The sequence below is a fragment of the Narcine bancroftii genome, unplaced genomic scaffold (assembly GCF_036971445.1).
Source record: "Narcine bancroftii isolate sNarBan1 unplaced genomic scaffold, sNarBan1.hap1 Scaffold_159, whole genome shotgun sequence".
NCBI classification, from domain to species: domain Eukaryota; kingdom Metazoa; phylum Chordata; class Chondrichthyes; order Torpediniformes; family Narcinidae; genus Narcine; species Narcine bancroftii.
The window spans coordinates 10,352,432-10,368,775 of NW_027211894.1; positions in this window are offsets into that span (position 1 = coordinate 10,352,432).

A 16,344-nucleotide genomic window follows, 5' to 3' on the forward strand; every position below is an offset into this window, starting at 1 on the left:
GGCCTCTTATTCCCAGCATCTGATTCCCGGCCTCTGATTCCCGGCCTCTGATTCCCCGCTTCTGATTCTGATTCGCTGCCTCTGATTCCCCATCTCTGATTCTGCACATCTGATTCCCTGCCTCTGATTCCCCACCTCTGATTCCCCATATCTGATTTCCCGCCTCTGTTTCCCCGCCTCTGATTCCCCGCCTCTGTTTCCCCATATCTAATTCCCAACCTCTGATGCCCCAACTCTGATTCCCTGCCTCTGATTCCCCGCGTTCTATTCCCTGCCTCTGATTCCCCGCCTGTGATTCCACGCATCTGATTCCCTGCATCTGATTCCAAGCCTCTGATTCCCTGCCTCTGATTCCCAACCTCTGATTCCCCACCTCTGATTCCCCATATCTGATTCCCCGCCTCTGTTTCCCCGCCTCTGACTCCCCACCTCTGTTTCCCCATATCTGATTCCCGGCCTTTTATTCCCCGCCTCTGATTCCCCACCTCTGATTCCCTACCTCTGATTACCAATCTGCGATTCCGCACATCTGATTCCCTGCCTCTGATTCCCCGCCTCTGATTCCCTGCCTCTGACTCCCAACCTCTGATTCCCCACCTCTGATTCCCCATATCTGATTCCCCGCCTCTGTTTCCCCGCCTCTGATTCCCCTCCTCTGATTCTCCAACTCTAATTCCCCGCCTCTGATTCCCCAGCTCTGATTCCCCGTGTTTGATTCCCTGCCTCTGATTCCCTGCCCTGATTCCCCATCTCTGTTTCACCGCCTTTGATTCGCCACCTCTGATTCCCCATATCTGATTCCCCGCCTCTGTTTCGCCGCCTCTGATTCCCTGCCGCTGATTCCCAACCTCTGATTCCACACCTCTGATTCCCCATATCTGATTCCCCGCGTCTGTTTCCCCGCCTCTGATTCCCTGCCCTTGTTTGCCCATATCTGATTCCCTGCCTCTGATTCCCCAACTCTGATTCCCCGCCTCTGATTCCCCAGCTCTGATTCCCCGCCTCTGATTTCCCGTGTTTGATTCCCTGCCTCTGATTCCCCGCCTCTGATTCCCCATCTCTGATTCACCGCCTTTGATTCGCCACCTCTGATTCCACATATCTGATTCCCCACCTCTGTTTCCCCGCCTCTGATTCCCCGCCTCTGATTCTCCATATCTCATTCCCCGCCTCTGAATCCCCATCTCTGATTCCCGGACTCTGATTCCCCACCTCTGATTCACGGCCTCTTATTCCCAGCATCTGATTCCCGGCCTCTGATTCCCGGCCTCTGATTCCCCGCTTCTGATTCTGATTCGCTGCCTCTGATTCCCCATCTCTGATTCTGCACATCTGATTCCCTGCCTCTGATTCCCCACCTCTGATTCCCCATATCTGATTTCCCGCCTCTGTTTCCCCGCCTCTGATTCCCCGCCTCTGTTTCCCCATATCTAATTCCCAACCTCTGATGCCCCAACTCTGATTCCCTGCCTCTGATTCCCCGCGTTCTATTCCCTGCCTCTGATTCCCCGCCTGTGATTCCCCATCTCTGATTCCCCAACTCTGATTCCCCACCTCTGATTCCCCAGCTCTGATTCCCCGCCTCTGATTCCCCGCATCTGATTCCCTGCATCTGATTCCAAGACTCTGATTCCCTGCCTCTGATTCCCAACCTCTGATTCCCCACCTCTGATTCCCCATATCTGATTCCCCGCCTCTGTTTCCCCGCCTCTGATTCCCCACCTCTGTTTCCCCATATCTGATTCCCGGCCTCTTATTCCCCGCCTCTGATTCCCCACCTCTGATTCCCTACCTCTGATTACCCATCTCCGATTCCGCACATCTGATTCCCTGCCTCTGATTCCCCGCCTCTGATTCCCTGCCTCTGATTCCCAACCTCTGATTCCCCACCTCTGATTCCCCATATCTGATTCCCCGCCTCTGTTTCCCCGCCTCTGATTCCCCTCCTCTGATTCCCCAACTCTAATTCCCCGCCTCTGATTCCCCAGCTCTGATTCCCCGTGTTTGATTCCCTGCCTCTGATTCCCTGCCTCTGATTCCCCAGCTTCATTCCCCGCCTTTGATTCCCCCCGTCTGCTTCCCAGCCTCTGAATCCCCGTGTCTGATAACCTGCCTCTGATTCCCCGCCTCTGATTCCCCATCTCAGATTCACCGCCTCTGATTCCCCACCTCTGATTCCCCATCTCTGATTCCGCACATCCGATTCCCTGCCTCTGATTCCCCGACTCTGATTCCCCACCTCTGATTCCCCAGCTCTGATTCCCCGACTCTGATTCCCCGCCTCTGATACCCCAGCTCTGATTCCCCGCCTCTGATTCCCCGTGTTTGATCCCCTGCCTCTGATTCCCCAGCTCTGATTCCCCATCTCTGATTCACCGCCTTTGATTCGCCACCTCTGATTCCCCATATCTGATTCCTCGCCACTGTTTCCCCGCCTCTGATTCCCCGCCTCTGATTCCCCATATCTCATTCCCCGCCTCTGATTCCCCATCTCTGATTCCCGGACTCTGATTCCCCACCTCTGATTCCCGACCTCTTATTCCCGGCATCTGATTCCGGCCTCTGATTCCCGGCCTCTGATTCCCGGCCTCTGATTCCCTGCTTCTGATTCTGATTCCCTGCCTCTGATTCCCCATTTCTGATTCCGCACATCTAATTCCCTGCCTCTGATTCCCCGCCTCTGATTCCCCAGCTCTGATTCCCCGCCTCTGATTCCCCGTGTTTGATTCCCTGCCTCTGATTCCCGGCCTCTGATTCCCCATCTCTGATTCACCGCCTTTGATTCGCCACCTCTGATTCCCCATATCTGATTCCCCGCATCTGTTTCCCCGCCTCTGATTCCCCGCCTCTGATTCCCCATATCTCATTCCCCGCCTCTGAATCCCCATCTCTGATTCCCGGACTCTGATTCCCCACCTCTGATTCCCGGCCTCTTATTCCCGGCATCTGATTCCGGCCTCTGATTCCCGGCCTCTGATTCCCTGCTTCTAATTCTGATTCCCTGCCTCTGATTCCCCATCTCTGATTCCGTACATCTGATTCCCTGCCTCTGATTCCCCACCTCTGATTCCCCATATCTGACTCCCCGCCTCTGTTTCCCCGCCTCTGATTCCCCGCCTTTGTTTCCCAATATCTAAGTCCCCGCCTCTGATTCCCCAACTCTGATTCCCCACCTCTGATTCCCCAGCTCTGATTCCCCGCCTCTGATTCCCCGCATCTGATTCCCTGCATCTGATTCCAAGCCTCTGATTCCCTGCCTCTGATTCCCAACCTCTGATTCCCCACCTCTGATTCCCCATATCTGATTCCCCGCCTCTGTTTCCCCGCCTCTGACTCCCCACCTCTGTTTCCCCATATCTGATTCCTGGCCTTTTATTCCCCGCCTCTGATTCCCCACCTCTGATTCCCTACCTCTGATTACCAATCTGCGATTCCGCACATCTGATTCCCTGCCTCTGATTCCCCGCCTCTGATTCCCTGCCTCTGACTCCCAACCTCTGATTCCCCACCTCTGATTCCCCATATCTGATTCCCCGCCTCTGTTTCCCCGCCTCTGATTCCCCTCCTCTGATTCTCCAACTCTAATTCCCCGCCTCTGATTCCCCAGCTCTGATTCCCCGTGTTTGATTCCCTGCCTCTGATTCCCTGCCCTGATTCCCCATCTCTGTTTCACCGCCTTTGATTCGCCACCTCTGATTCCCCATATCTGATTCCCCGCCTCTGTTTCGCCGCCTCTGATTCCCTGCCGCTGATTCCCAACCTCTGATTCCACACCTCTGATTCCCCATATCTGATTCCCCGCCTCTGTTTCCCCGCCTCTGATTCCCTGCCCTTGTTTGCCCATATCTGATTCCCTGCCTCTGATTCCCCAACTCTGATTCCCCGCCTCTGATTCCCCAGCTCTGATTCCCCGCCTCTGATTTCCCGTGTTTGATTCCCTGCCTCTGATTCCCCGCCTCTGATTCCCCATCTCTGATTCACCGCCTTTGATTCGCCACCTCTGATTCCACATATCTGATTCCCCACCTCTGTTTCCCCGCCTCTGATTCCCCGCCTCTGATTCTCCATATCTCATTCCCCGCCTCTGAATCCCCATCTCTGATTCCCGGACTCTGATTCCCCACCTCTGATTCACGGCCTCTTATTCCCAGCATCTGATTCCCGGCCTCTGATTCCCGGCCTCTGATTCCCCGCTTCTGATTCTGATTCGCTGCCTCTGATTCCCCATCTCTGATTCTGCACATCTGATTCCCTGCCTCTGATTCCCCACCTCTGATTCCCCATATCTGATTTCCCGCCTCTGTTTCCCCGCCTCTGATTCCCCGCCTCTGTTTCCCCATATCTAATTCCCAACCTCTGATGCCCCAACTCTGATTCCCTGCCTCTGATTCCCCGCGTTCTATTCCCTGCCTCTGATTCCCCGCCTGTGATTCCCCATCTCTGATTCACCACCTCTGATTCCCCGCCTCTGATTCCCTGCCTCTGATTCCCAACCTCTGATTCCACACCTCTGATTCCCCATATCTGATTCCCCGCCTCTGTTTCCCCGCCTCTGTTTCCCTGCCCTTGTTTGCCCATATCTGATTCCCTGCCTCTGATTCCCCAACTCTGATTCCCCGCCTCTGATTCCCCAGCTCTGATTCCCCGCCTCTGATTTCCCGGGTTTGATTCCCTGCCTCTGATTCCCCGCCTCTGATTCCCCATCTCTGATTCACCGCCTTTGATTCGCCACCTCTGATTCCACATATCTGATTCCCCACCTCTGTTTCCCCGCCTCTGATTCCCCGCCTCTGATTCTCCATATCTGATTCCCCGCCTCTGAATCCCCATCTCTGATTCCCGGACTCTGATTCCCCACCTCTGATTCCCGGCCTCTTATTCCCAGCATCTGATTCCCGGCCTCTGATTCCCGGCCTCTGATTCCCCGCTTCTGATTCTGATTCGCTGCCTCTGATTCCCCATCTCTGATTCTGCACATCTGATTCCCTGCCTCTGATTCCCCACCTCTGATTCCCCATATCTGATTTCCCGCCTCTGTTTCCCCGCCTCTGATTCCCCGCCTCTGTTTCCCCATATCTAATTCCCAACCTCTGATGCCCCAACTCTGATTCCCTGCCTCTGATTCCCCGCGTTCTATTCCCTGCCTCTGATTCCCCGCCTGTGATTCCCCATCTCTGATTCACCACCTCTGATTCCCCACCTCTGATTCCCCATATCTAATTCCCCGCCTCTGTTTGCCCGCCTCTGATTCCCCGCCTCTGTTTCCCCATATCTGATTCCCCGCCTCTGAATCCCCAACTCTGATTCCATGCCTCTGATTCCCCAGCTCTGATTCCCCGCCTTTGATTCCCCCCGTCTAATTCCCCATATCTGATTCCCAGCCTCTGTTTCCCCGCCTCTGATTCCCCGCCTCTGTTTCCCCATATCTGATTCCCGGCCTCTGATTCCCCGCCTCTGATTTCCCGCCTCTGATTCCCTGCCTCTGATTCCCAATCTCCGATTCCGCACATCTGATTCCCTGCCTCTGATTCCCCGCCTCTGATTCCCCGCCTCTGATTCCCTGCCTCTGATTCCCAACCTCTGATTCCCTACCTCTGATTCCCCGTGTTTGATTCCCCGCCTGTTTCCCCACCTCTGATTCCCCGCCTCTGATTCCCCAACTCTAATTCCCCGCCTCTGATTCCCCATTTCTGATTCCCCGCCTCTGTTTGCCCGCCTCTGATTCCCTGCCTCTGATTCCACAACTTTGATTCCCAGCCTCTGATTCCCCAGCTCTGATTCCCCGCCTCTGATTCCCCGTGTTTGATTCCCTGCATCTGATTCCCCGCCTCTGATTCCCCATCTCTGATTCACCGCCTTTGATTCGCCACCTCTGATTCCCCATATCTGATTCCCCACCTCTGTTTCCCCAACTTTGATTCCCAACCTCTGATTCCCCATATCTGATTCCCCGCATCTGTTTCCCCGCCTCTGATTCCCCGCCTCTGATTCCCCATATCTCATTCCCCGCCTCTGAATCCCCATCTCTGATTCCCGGACTCTGATTCCCCACCTCTGATTCCCGGCCTCTTATTCCCGGCATCTGATTCCGGCCTCTGATTCCCGGCCTCTGATTCCCTGCTTCTGATTCTGATTCCCTGCCTCTGATTCCCCATCTCTGATTCCGCACATCTGATTCCCTGCCTCTGATTCCCCACCTCTGATTCCCCATATCTGACTCCCCGCCTCTGTTTCCCCGCCTCTGATTCCCCGCCTTTGTTTCCCAATATCTAAGTCCCCGCCTCTGATTCCCCAACTCTGATTCCCCACCTCTGATTCCCCAGCTCTGATTCCCCGCCTCTGATTCCCCGCATCTGATTCCCTGCATCTGATTCCAAGCCTCTGATTCCCTGCCTCTGATTCCCAACCTCTGATTCCCCACCTCTGATTCCCCATATCTGATTCCCCGCCTCTGTTTCCCCGCCTCTGATTCCCCACCTCTGTTTCCCCATATCTGAATCCCGGCCTCTTATTCCCCGCCTCTGATTCCCCACCTCTGATTCCCTACCTCTGATTACCCATCTCCGATTCCGCACATCTGATTCCCTGCCTCTGATTCCCCGCCTCTGATTCCCTGCCTCTGATTCCCAACCTCTGATTCCCCACCTCTGATTCCCCATATCTGATTCCCCGCCTCTGTTTCCCCGCCTCTGATTCCCCTCCTCTGATTCCCCAACTCTAATTCCCCGCCTCTGATTCCCCAGCTCTGATTCCCCGTGTTTGATTCCCTGCCTCTGATTCCCTGCCTCTGATTCCCCAGCTTCATTCCCCGCCTTTGATTCCCCCCGTCTGATTCCCAGCCTCTGAATCCCCGTGTCTGATAACCTGCCTCTGATTCCCCGCCTCTGATTCCCCATCTCAGATTCACCGCCTCTGATTCCCCACCTCTGATTCCCCATCTCTGATTCCGCACATCCGATTCCCTGCCTCTGATTCCCCGACTCTGATTCCCCACCTCTGATTCCCCAGCTCTGATTCCCCGCCTCTGATTCCCCAACTCTGATTCCCTGCCTCTGATTCCCAACCTCTGATTCCCCACCTCTGATTCCCCATATCTGATTCCCCGCCTCTGTTTCCCCGCCTCTGATTCCCCTCCTCTGATTCCCCAACTCTAATTCCCCGCCTCTGATTCCCCAGCTCTGATTCCCCGTGTTTGATTCCCTGCCTCTGATTCCCTGCCTCTGATTCCCCAGCTTCATTCCCCGCCTTTGATTCCCCCCGTCTGATTCCCAGCCTCTGAATCCCCGTGTCTGATAACCTGCCTCTGATTCCCCGCCTCTGATTCCCCATCTCAGATTCACCGCCTCTGATTCCCCACCTCTGATTCCCCATCTCTGATTCCGCACATCCGATTCCCTTCCTCTGATTCCCCGACTCTGATTCCCCACCTCTGATTCCCCAGCTCTGATTCCCCGCCTCTGATTCCCCAACTCTGATTCCCCGCCTCTGATTCCCCAGCTCTGATTCCCCGCCTCTGATTCCCCGTGTTTGATCCCCTGCCTCTGATTCCCCATATCTGATTCCTCGCCACTGTTTCCCCGCCTCTGATTCCCCGCCTCTGATTCCCCATATCTCATTCCCCGCCTCTGATTCCCCATCTCTGATTCCCGGACTCTGATTCCCCACCTCTGATTCCGACCTCTTATTCCCGGCATCTGATTCCGGCCTCTGATTCCCGGCCTCTGATTCCCCATATCTGATTCCCCACCTCTGTTTCCCCAACTTTGATTCCCAACCTCTGATTCCCCATATCTGATTCACCGCATCTGTTTCCCCGCCTCTGATTCCCCGCCTCTGATTCCCCATATCTCATTCCCCGCCTCTGAATCCCCATCTCTGATTCCCGGACTCTGATTCCCCACCTCTGATTCCCGGCCTCTTATTCCCGGCATCTGATTCCGGCCTCTGATTCCCGGCCTCTGATTCCCTGCTTCTGATTCTGATTCCCTGCCTCTGATTCCCCATCTCTGATTCCGCACATCTGATTCCCTGCCTCTGATTCCCCACCTCTGATTCCCCATATCTGACTCCCCGCCTCTGTTTCCCCGCCTCTGATTCCCCGCCTTTGTTTCCCAATATCTAAGTCCCCGCCTCAGATTCCCCAACTCTGATTCCCCACCTCTGATTCCCCAGCTCTGATTCCCCGCCTCTGATTCCCCGCATCTGATTCCCTGCATCTGATTCCAAGCCTCTGATTCCCTGCCTCTGATTCCCAACCTCTGATTCCCCACCTCTGATTCCCCATATCTGATTCCCCGCCTCTGTTTCCCCGCCTCTGATACCCCACCTCTGTTTCCCCATATCTGATTCCCGTCCTCTTATTCCCCGCCTCTGATTCCCCACCTCTGATTCCCTACCTCTGATTACCCATCTCCGATTCTGCACATCTGATTCCCTGCCTCTGATTCCCCGCCTCTGATTCCCTGCCTCTGATTCCCAACCTCTGATTCCCCACCTCTGATTCCCCATATCTGATTCCCCGCCTCTGTTTCCCCGCCTCTGATTCCCCTCCTCTGATTCCCCAACTCTAATTCCCCACCTCTGATTCCCCAGCTCTGATTCCCCGTGTTTGATTCCCTGCCTCTGATTCCCTGCCTCTGATTCCCCAGCTTCATTCCCCGCCTTTGACTCCCCGCCGTCTGATTCCCAGCCTCTGAATCCCCGTGTCTGATAACCTGCCTCTGATTCCCCGCCTCTGATTCCCCATCTCAGATTCACCGCCTCTGATTCCCCACCTCTGATTCCCCATCTCTGATTCCGCACATCCGATTCCCTGCCTCTGATTCCCCGACTCTGATTCCCCACCTCTGATTCCCCAGCTCTGATTCCCCGACTCTGATTCCCCGCCTCTGATTCCCCAGCTCTGATTCCCCGCCTCTGATTCCCCGTGTTTGATCCCCTGCCTCTGATTCCCCAGCTCTGATTCCCCATCTCTGATTCACCGCCTTTGATTCGCCACCTCTGATTCCCCATATCTGATTCCTCGCCACTGTTTCCCCGCCTCTGATTCCCCGCCTCTTATTCCCCATATCTCATTCCCCGCCTCTGATTCCCCATCTCTGATTCCCGGACTCTGATTCCCCACCTCTGATTCCCGACCTCTTATTCCCGGCATCTGATTCCGGCCTCTGATTCCCGGCCTCTGATTCCCGGCCTCTGATTCCCTGCTTCTGATTCTGATTCCCTGCCTCTGATTCCCCATTTCTGATTCCGCACATCTAATTCCCTGCCTCTGATTCCCCGCCTCTGATTCCTCAGCTCTGATTCCCCGCCTCTGATTCCCCGTGTTTGATTCCCTGCCTCTGATTCCCGGCCTCTGATTCCCCATCTCTGATTCACCGCCTTTGATTCGCCACCTCTGATTCCCCATATCTGATTCCCCGCATCTGTTTCCCCGCCTCTGATTCCCCGCCTCTGATTCCCCATATCTCATTCCCCGCCTCTGAATCCCCATCTCTGATTCCCGGACTCTGATTCCCCACCTCTGATTCCCGGCCTCTTATTCCCGGCATCTGATTCCGGCCTCTGATTCCCGGCCTCTGATTCCCTGCTTCTGATTCTGATTCCCTGCCTCTGATTCCCCATCTCTGATTCCGCACATCTGATATCCTGCCTCTGATTCCCCACCTCTGATTCCCCATATCTGACTCCCCGCCTCTGTTTCCCCGCCTCTGATTCCCCGCCTTTGTTTCCCAATATCTAAGTCCCCGCCTCTGATTCCCCAACTCTGATTCCCCACCTCTGATTCCCCAGCTCTGATTCCCCGCCTCTGATTCCCCGCATCTGATTCCCTGCATCTGATTCCAAGCCTCTGATTCCCTGCCTCTGATTCCCAACCTCTGATTCCCCACCTCTGATTCCCCATATCTGATTCCCCGCCTCTGTTTCCCCGCCTCTGATTCCCCACCTCTGTTTCCCCATATCTGATTCCCGGCCTTTTATTCCCCGCCTCTGATTCCCCAGCTCTGATTCCCTACCTCTGATTACCAATCTGCGATTCCGCACATCTGATTCCCTGCCTCTGATTCCCCGCCTCTGATTCCCTGCCTCTGATTCCCAACCTCTGATTCTCCACCTCTGATTCCCCATATCTGATTCCCCGCCTCTGTTTCCCCGCCTCTGATGCCCCTCCTCTGATTCTCCAACTCTAATTCCCCGCCTCTGATTCCCCAGCTCTGATTCCCCGTGTTTGATTCCCTGCCTCTGATTCCCTGCCCTGATTCCCCATCTCTGTTTCACCGCCTTTGATTCGCCACCTCTGATTCCCCATATCTGATTCCCCGCCTCTGTTTCGCCGCCTCTGATTCCCTGCCGCTGATTCCCAACCTCTGATTCCACACCTCTGATTCCCCATATCTGATTCCCCGCCTCTGTTTCCCCGCCTCTGATTCCCTGCCCTTGTTTGCCCATATCTGATTCCCTGCCTCTGATTCCCCAACTCTGATTCCCCGCCTCTGATTCCCCAGCTCTGATTCCCCGCCTCTGATTTCCCGTGTTTGATTCCCTGCCTCTGATTCCCCGCCTCTGATTCCCCATCTCTGATTCACCGCCTTTGATTCGCCACCTCTGATTCCACATATCTGATTCCCCACCTCTGTTTCCCCGCCTCTGATTCCCCACCTCTGATTCTCCATATCTCATTCCCCGCCTCTGAATCCCCATCTCTGATTCCCGGACTCTGATTCCCCACCTCTGATTCCCGGCCTCTTATTCCCCACCTCTGATTCCCCATATCTGATTTCCCGCCTCTGTTTCCCCGCCTCTGATTCCCCGCCTCTGTTTCCCCATATCTAATTCCCAACCTCTGATGCCCCAACTCTGATTCCCTGCCTCTGATTCCCCGCGTTCTATTCCCTGCCTCTGATTCCCCGCCTGTGATTCCCCATCTCTGATTCACCACCTCTGATTCCCCGCCTCTGATTCCCTGCCTCTGATTCCCAACCTCTGATTCCACACCTCTGATTCCCCATATCTGATTCCCCGCCTCTGTTTCCCCGCCTCTGATTCCCTGCCCTTGTTTGCCCATATCTGATTCCCTGCCTCTGATTCCCCAACTCTGATTCCCCGCCTCTGATTCCCCAGCTCTGATTCCCCGCCTCTGATTTCCCGGGTTTGATTCCCTGCCTCTGATTCCCCGCCTCTGATTCCCCATCTCTGATTCACCGCCTTTGATTCGCCACCTCTGATTGCACATATCTGATTCCCCACCTCTGTTTCCCCGCCTCTGATTCCCCGCCTCTGATTCTCCATATCTCATTCCCCGCCTCTGAATCCCCATCTCTGATTCCCGGACTCTGATTCCCCACCTCTGATTCCCGGCCTCTTATTCCCAGCATCTGATTCCCGGCCTCTGATTCCCAGCCTCTGATTCCCCGCTTCTGATTCTGATTCGCTGCCTCTGATTCCCCATCTCTGATTCTGCACATCTGATTCCCTGCCTCTGATTCCCCACCTCTGATTCCCCATATCTGATTTCCCGCCTCTGTTTCCCCGCCTCTGATTCCCCGCCTCTGTTTCCCCATATCTAATTCCCAACCTCTGATGCCCCAACTCTGATTCCCTGCCTCTGATTCCCCGCGTTCTATTCCCTGCCTCTGATTCCCCGCCTGTGATTCCCCATCTCTGATTCACCACCTCTGATTCCCCACCTCTGATTCCCCATATCTAATTCCCCGCCTCTGTTTGTCCGCCTCTGATTCCCCGCCTCTGTTTCCCCATATCTGATTCCCCGCCTCTGAATCCCCAACTCTGATTCCATGCCTCTGATTCCCCAGCTCTGATTCCCCGCCTTTGATTCCCCCCGTCTGATTCCCCATATCTGATTCCCAGCCTCTGTTTCCCCGCCTCTGATTCCCCGCCTCTGTTTCCCCATATCTGATTCCCGGCCTCTGATTCCCCGCCTCTGATTTCCCGCCTCTGATTCCCTGCCTCTGATTCCCAATCTCCGATTCCGCACATCTGATTCCCTGCCTCTGATTCCCCGCCTCTGATTCCACGCCTCTGATTCCCTGCCTCTGATTCCCAACCTCTGATTCCCTACCTCTGATTCCCCGTGTTTGATTCCCCACCAGTTTCCCCACCTCTGATTCCCCGCCTCTGATTCCCCAACTCTAATTCCCCGCCTCTGATTCCCCATATCTGATTCCCCGCCTCTGTTTCCCCGCCTCTGATTCCCTGCCTCTGATTCCACAACTTTGATTCCCAGCCTCTGATTCCCCAGCTCTGATTCCCCGCCTCTGATTCCCCGTGTTTGATTCCCTGCCTCTGATTCCCCGCCTCTGATTCCCCATCTCTGATTCACCGCCTTTGATTCGCCACCTCTGATTCCCCATATCTGATTCCCCACCTCTGTTTCCCCAACTTTGATTCCCAACCTCTGATTCCCCATATCTGATTCCCCGCATCTGTTTCCCCGCCTCTGATTCCCCGCCTCTGATTCCCCATATCTCATTCCCCGCCTCTGAATCCCCATCTCTGATTCCCGGACTCTGATTCCCCACCTCTGATTCCCGGCCTCTTATTCCCGGCATCTGATTCCGGCCTCTGATTCCCGGCCTCTGATTCCCTGCTTCTGATTCTGATTCCCTGCCTCTGATTCCCCATCTCTGATTCCGCACATCTGATTCCCTGCCTCTGATTCCCCACCTCTGATTCCCCATATCTGACTCCCCGCCTCTGTTTCCCCGCCTCTGATTCCCCGCCTTTGTTTCCCAATATCTAAGTCCCCGCCTCTGATTCCCCAACTCTGATTCCCCACCTCTGATTCCCCAGCTCTGATTCCCCGCCTCTGATTCCCCGCATCTTATTCCCTGCATCTGATTCCAAGCCTCTGATTCCCTGCCTCTGATTCCCAACCTCTGATTCCCCACCTCTGATTCCCCATATCTGATTCCCCGCCTCTGTTTCCCCGCCTCTGATTCCCCACCTCTGTTTCCCCATATCTGATTCCCGGCCTCTTATTCCCCGCCTCTGATTCCCCACCTCTGATTCCCTACCTCTGATTACCCATCTCCGATTCCGCACATCTGATTCCCTGCCTCTGATTCCCCGCCTCTGATTCCCTGCCTCTGATTCCCAACCTCTGATTCCCCACCTCTGATTCCCCATATCTGATTCCCCGCCTCTGTTTCCCCGCCTCTGATTCCCCTCCTCTGATTCCCCTACTCTAATTCCCCGCCTCTGATTCCCCAGCTCTGATTCCCCGTGTTTGATTCCCTGCCTCTGATTCCCTGCCTCTGATTCCCCAGCTTCATTCCCCGCCTTTGATTCCCCCCGTCTGATTCCCAGCCTCTGAATCCCCGTGTCTGATAACCTGCCTCTGATTCCCCGCCTCTGATTCCCCATCTCAGATTCACCGCCTCTGATTCCCCACCTCTGATTCCCCATCTCTGATTCCGCACATCCGATTCCCTGCCTCTGATTCCCTGACTCTGATTCCCCACCTCTGATTCCCCAGCTCTGATTCCCCGCCTCTGATTCCCCAACTCTGATTCCCCGCCTCTGCTTCACCAGCTCTGATTCCCCGCCTCTGATTCCCCGTGTTTGATCCCCTGCCTCTGATTCCCCAGCTCTGATTCCCCATCTCTAATTCACCGCCTTTGATTCGCCACCTCTAATTCCCCATATCTGATTCCTCGCCACTGTTTCCCCGCCTCTGATTCCCCGCCTCTGATTCCCCATATCTCATTCCCTGCCTCTGATTCCCCATCTCTGATTCCCGGACTCTGATTTCCCACCTCTGATTCCGACCTCTTATTCCCGGCATCTGATTCCGGCCTCTGATTACCGGCCTCTGATTCCCGGCCTCTGATTCCCTGCTTCTGATTCTGATTCCCTGCCTCTGATTCCCCATTTCTGATTCCGCACATCTAATTCCCTGCCTCTGATTCCCCACCTCTGATTCCCCATATCTGAATCCCCGCCTCTGTTTCCCCGTCTCTGATTCCCCGCCTCTGTTTCCCCATATCTAAGTCCCCGCCTCTGATTCCCCAACTTTGATTCCCCACCTCTGATTCCCCAGCTCTGATTCCCCGCCTCTGATTCCCCACCTCTGATTCCCCATACCTGATTCCCAGCCTCTGTTTCCCCGCCTCTGATTCCCCGCTTCTGTTTCCCCATATCTGATTCCCGGCCTCTGATTCCCTGCCTCTGATTCCCCGCCTCTGATTCCCTGCCTCTGATTCCCCATCTCCGATTCCGCACATCTGATTCCCTGCCTCTCATTCCCCGCCTCTGATTCCCCGCCTCTGATTCCCTGCCTCTGATTCCCAACCTCTGATTCCCCACCTCTGATTCCCCGTGTTTGATTCCCCGCCTCTGTTTCCCCGCCTCTGATTCCCCGCCTCTGATTCCCCAACTCTAATTCTCCGCCTCTGATTCCCCATATCTGATTCCCCGCCTCTGTTTCCCCGCCTCTGATTCCCCGCCCCTGTTTCCCCATATCTGCTTCCCTGCCTCTGATTCCCCAACTTTGATTCCCAGACTCTGATTCCCCAGCTCTGATTCCCCGCCTCTGATTCCCCGCATCTGATTCCCTGCATCTGATTCCAAGCCTCTGATTCCCTGCCTCTGATTCCCAACCTCTGATTCCCCACCTCAGATTCCCCATATCTGATTCCCAGCCTCTCTTTCCCCGCCTCTGATTCCCCGCCTCTGTTTCCCCATATCTGATTCCCGGCCTCTGATTCCCGCCTCTGATTCCCCGCCTCTGATTCCCTGCCTCTGATGCCCCGCCTCTGATTCCCCACCTCAGATTCCCCATATCTGATTCCCAGCCTCTGTTTCCCCGCCTCTGATTCCCCGCCTCTGTTTCCCCATATATGATTCCCGGCCTCTGATTCCCGCCTCTGATTCCCCGCCTCTGATTCCCTGCCTCTGATTTCCAACCTCTGATTCCCCACCTCTGATTCCCCGTGTTTGATTCCCCGCCTCTGTTTCCCCGCCACTGATTCCCCGCCTCTGATTCCCAACTCTAATTCCCCGCCTCTGATTCCCCATATCTGATTCCCCGCCTCTGTTTCCCCGCCTCTGATTCCCCGCCCCTGTTTCCCCATATCTGATTCCCTGACTCTGATTCCCCAACTTTGATTCCCAGCCTCTGATTCCCCAGCTCTGATTCCCCGCCTCTGATTCCCCGTGTTTGATTCCCTGCCTCTGATTCCCCGCCTCTGATTCCCCATCTCTGATTCACCGCCTTTGATTCGCCACCTCTGATTCCACATATCTGATTCCCCACCTCTGTTTCCCCGCCTCTGATTCCCCGCCACTGATTCTCCATATCTCATTCCCCGCCTCTGACTCCCCATCTCTGATTCCCGGACTCTGATTCCCCACCTCTGATTCCCGGCCTCTTATTCCCAGAATCTGATTCCAGGCCTCTGATTCCCGGCCTCTGACTCCCCGCTTCTGATTCTGATTCCCTGCCTCTGATTCCCCATCTCGATTCCGCACATCTGATTACCTGCCTCTGATTCCCCACCTCTGATTCCCCATATCTGATTCCCCGCCTCTGTTTCCACGCCTCTGATTCCCCGCCTCTGTTTCCCCATATCTAATTCCCCACCTCTGATGCCCCAACTCTGATTCCCCGCCTCTTATTCCCCAGCTCTGATTCCCCGCCTCTGATTCCCTGCATCCGATTCCCCATATCTGATTCCCCGCCTCTGTTTCCCCACCCCTGATTCCCCGCCTCTGTTTCCCCATATCTGATAATCCGCCTCTGATTCCCAACTATGATTCCACGCCTCTGAATCCTCGCGTCTGATTCCCTGCCTCTGCTTCCCCGCCTCTGATTCCCCAACTCTGATTCCCCGCCTCTGATTCCCCAGCTCTGATTCCCCGCCTCTGATTCCCCGTGTTTGATTCCCTGCCTCTGATTCCCGGCCTCTGATTCCCCATCTCTGATTCACCGCCTTTGATTCGCCACCTCTGATTCCCCATATCTGATTCCCCGCATCTGTTTCCCCGCCTCTGATTCCCAGCCTCTGATTCCCCATATCTCATTCCCCACCTCTGAATCCCCATCTCTGATTCCCGGACTCTGATTCCCCACCTCTGATTCCCGGCCTCTTATTCCCGGCATCTGATTCCGGCCTCTGATTCCCGGCCTCTGATTCCCTGCTTCTGATTCTGATTCCCTGCCTCTGATTCCCCATCTCTGATTCCGCACATCTGATTCCCTGCCTCTGATTCCCCACCTATGATTCCCCATATCTGACTCCCCACCTCTGTTTCCCCGCCTCTGATTCCCCGCCTTTCTTTCCCAATATCTAAGTCCCCGCCTCTGATTCCCCAACTCTGATTCCC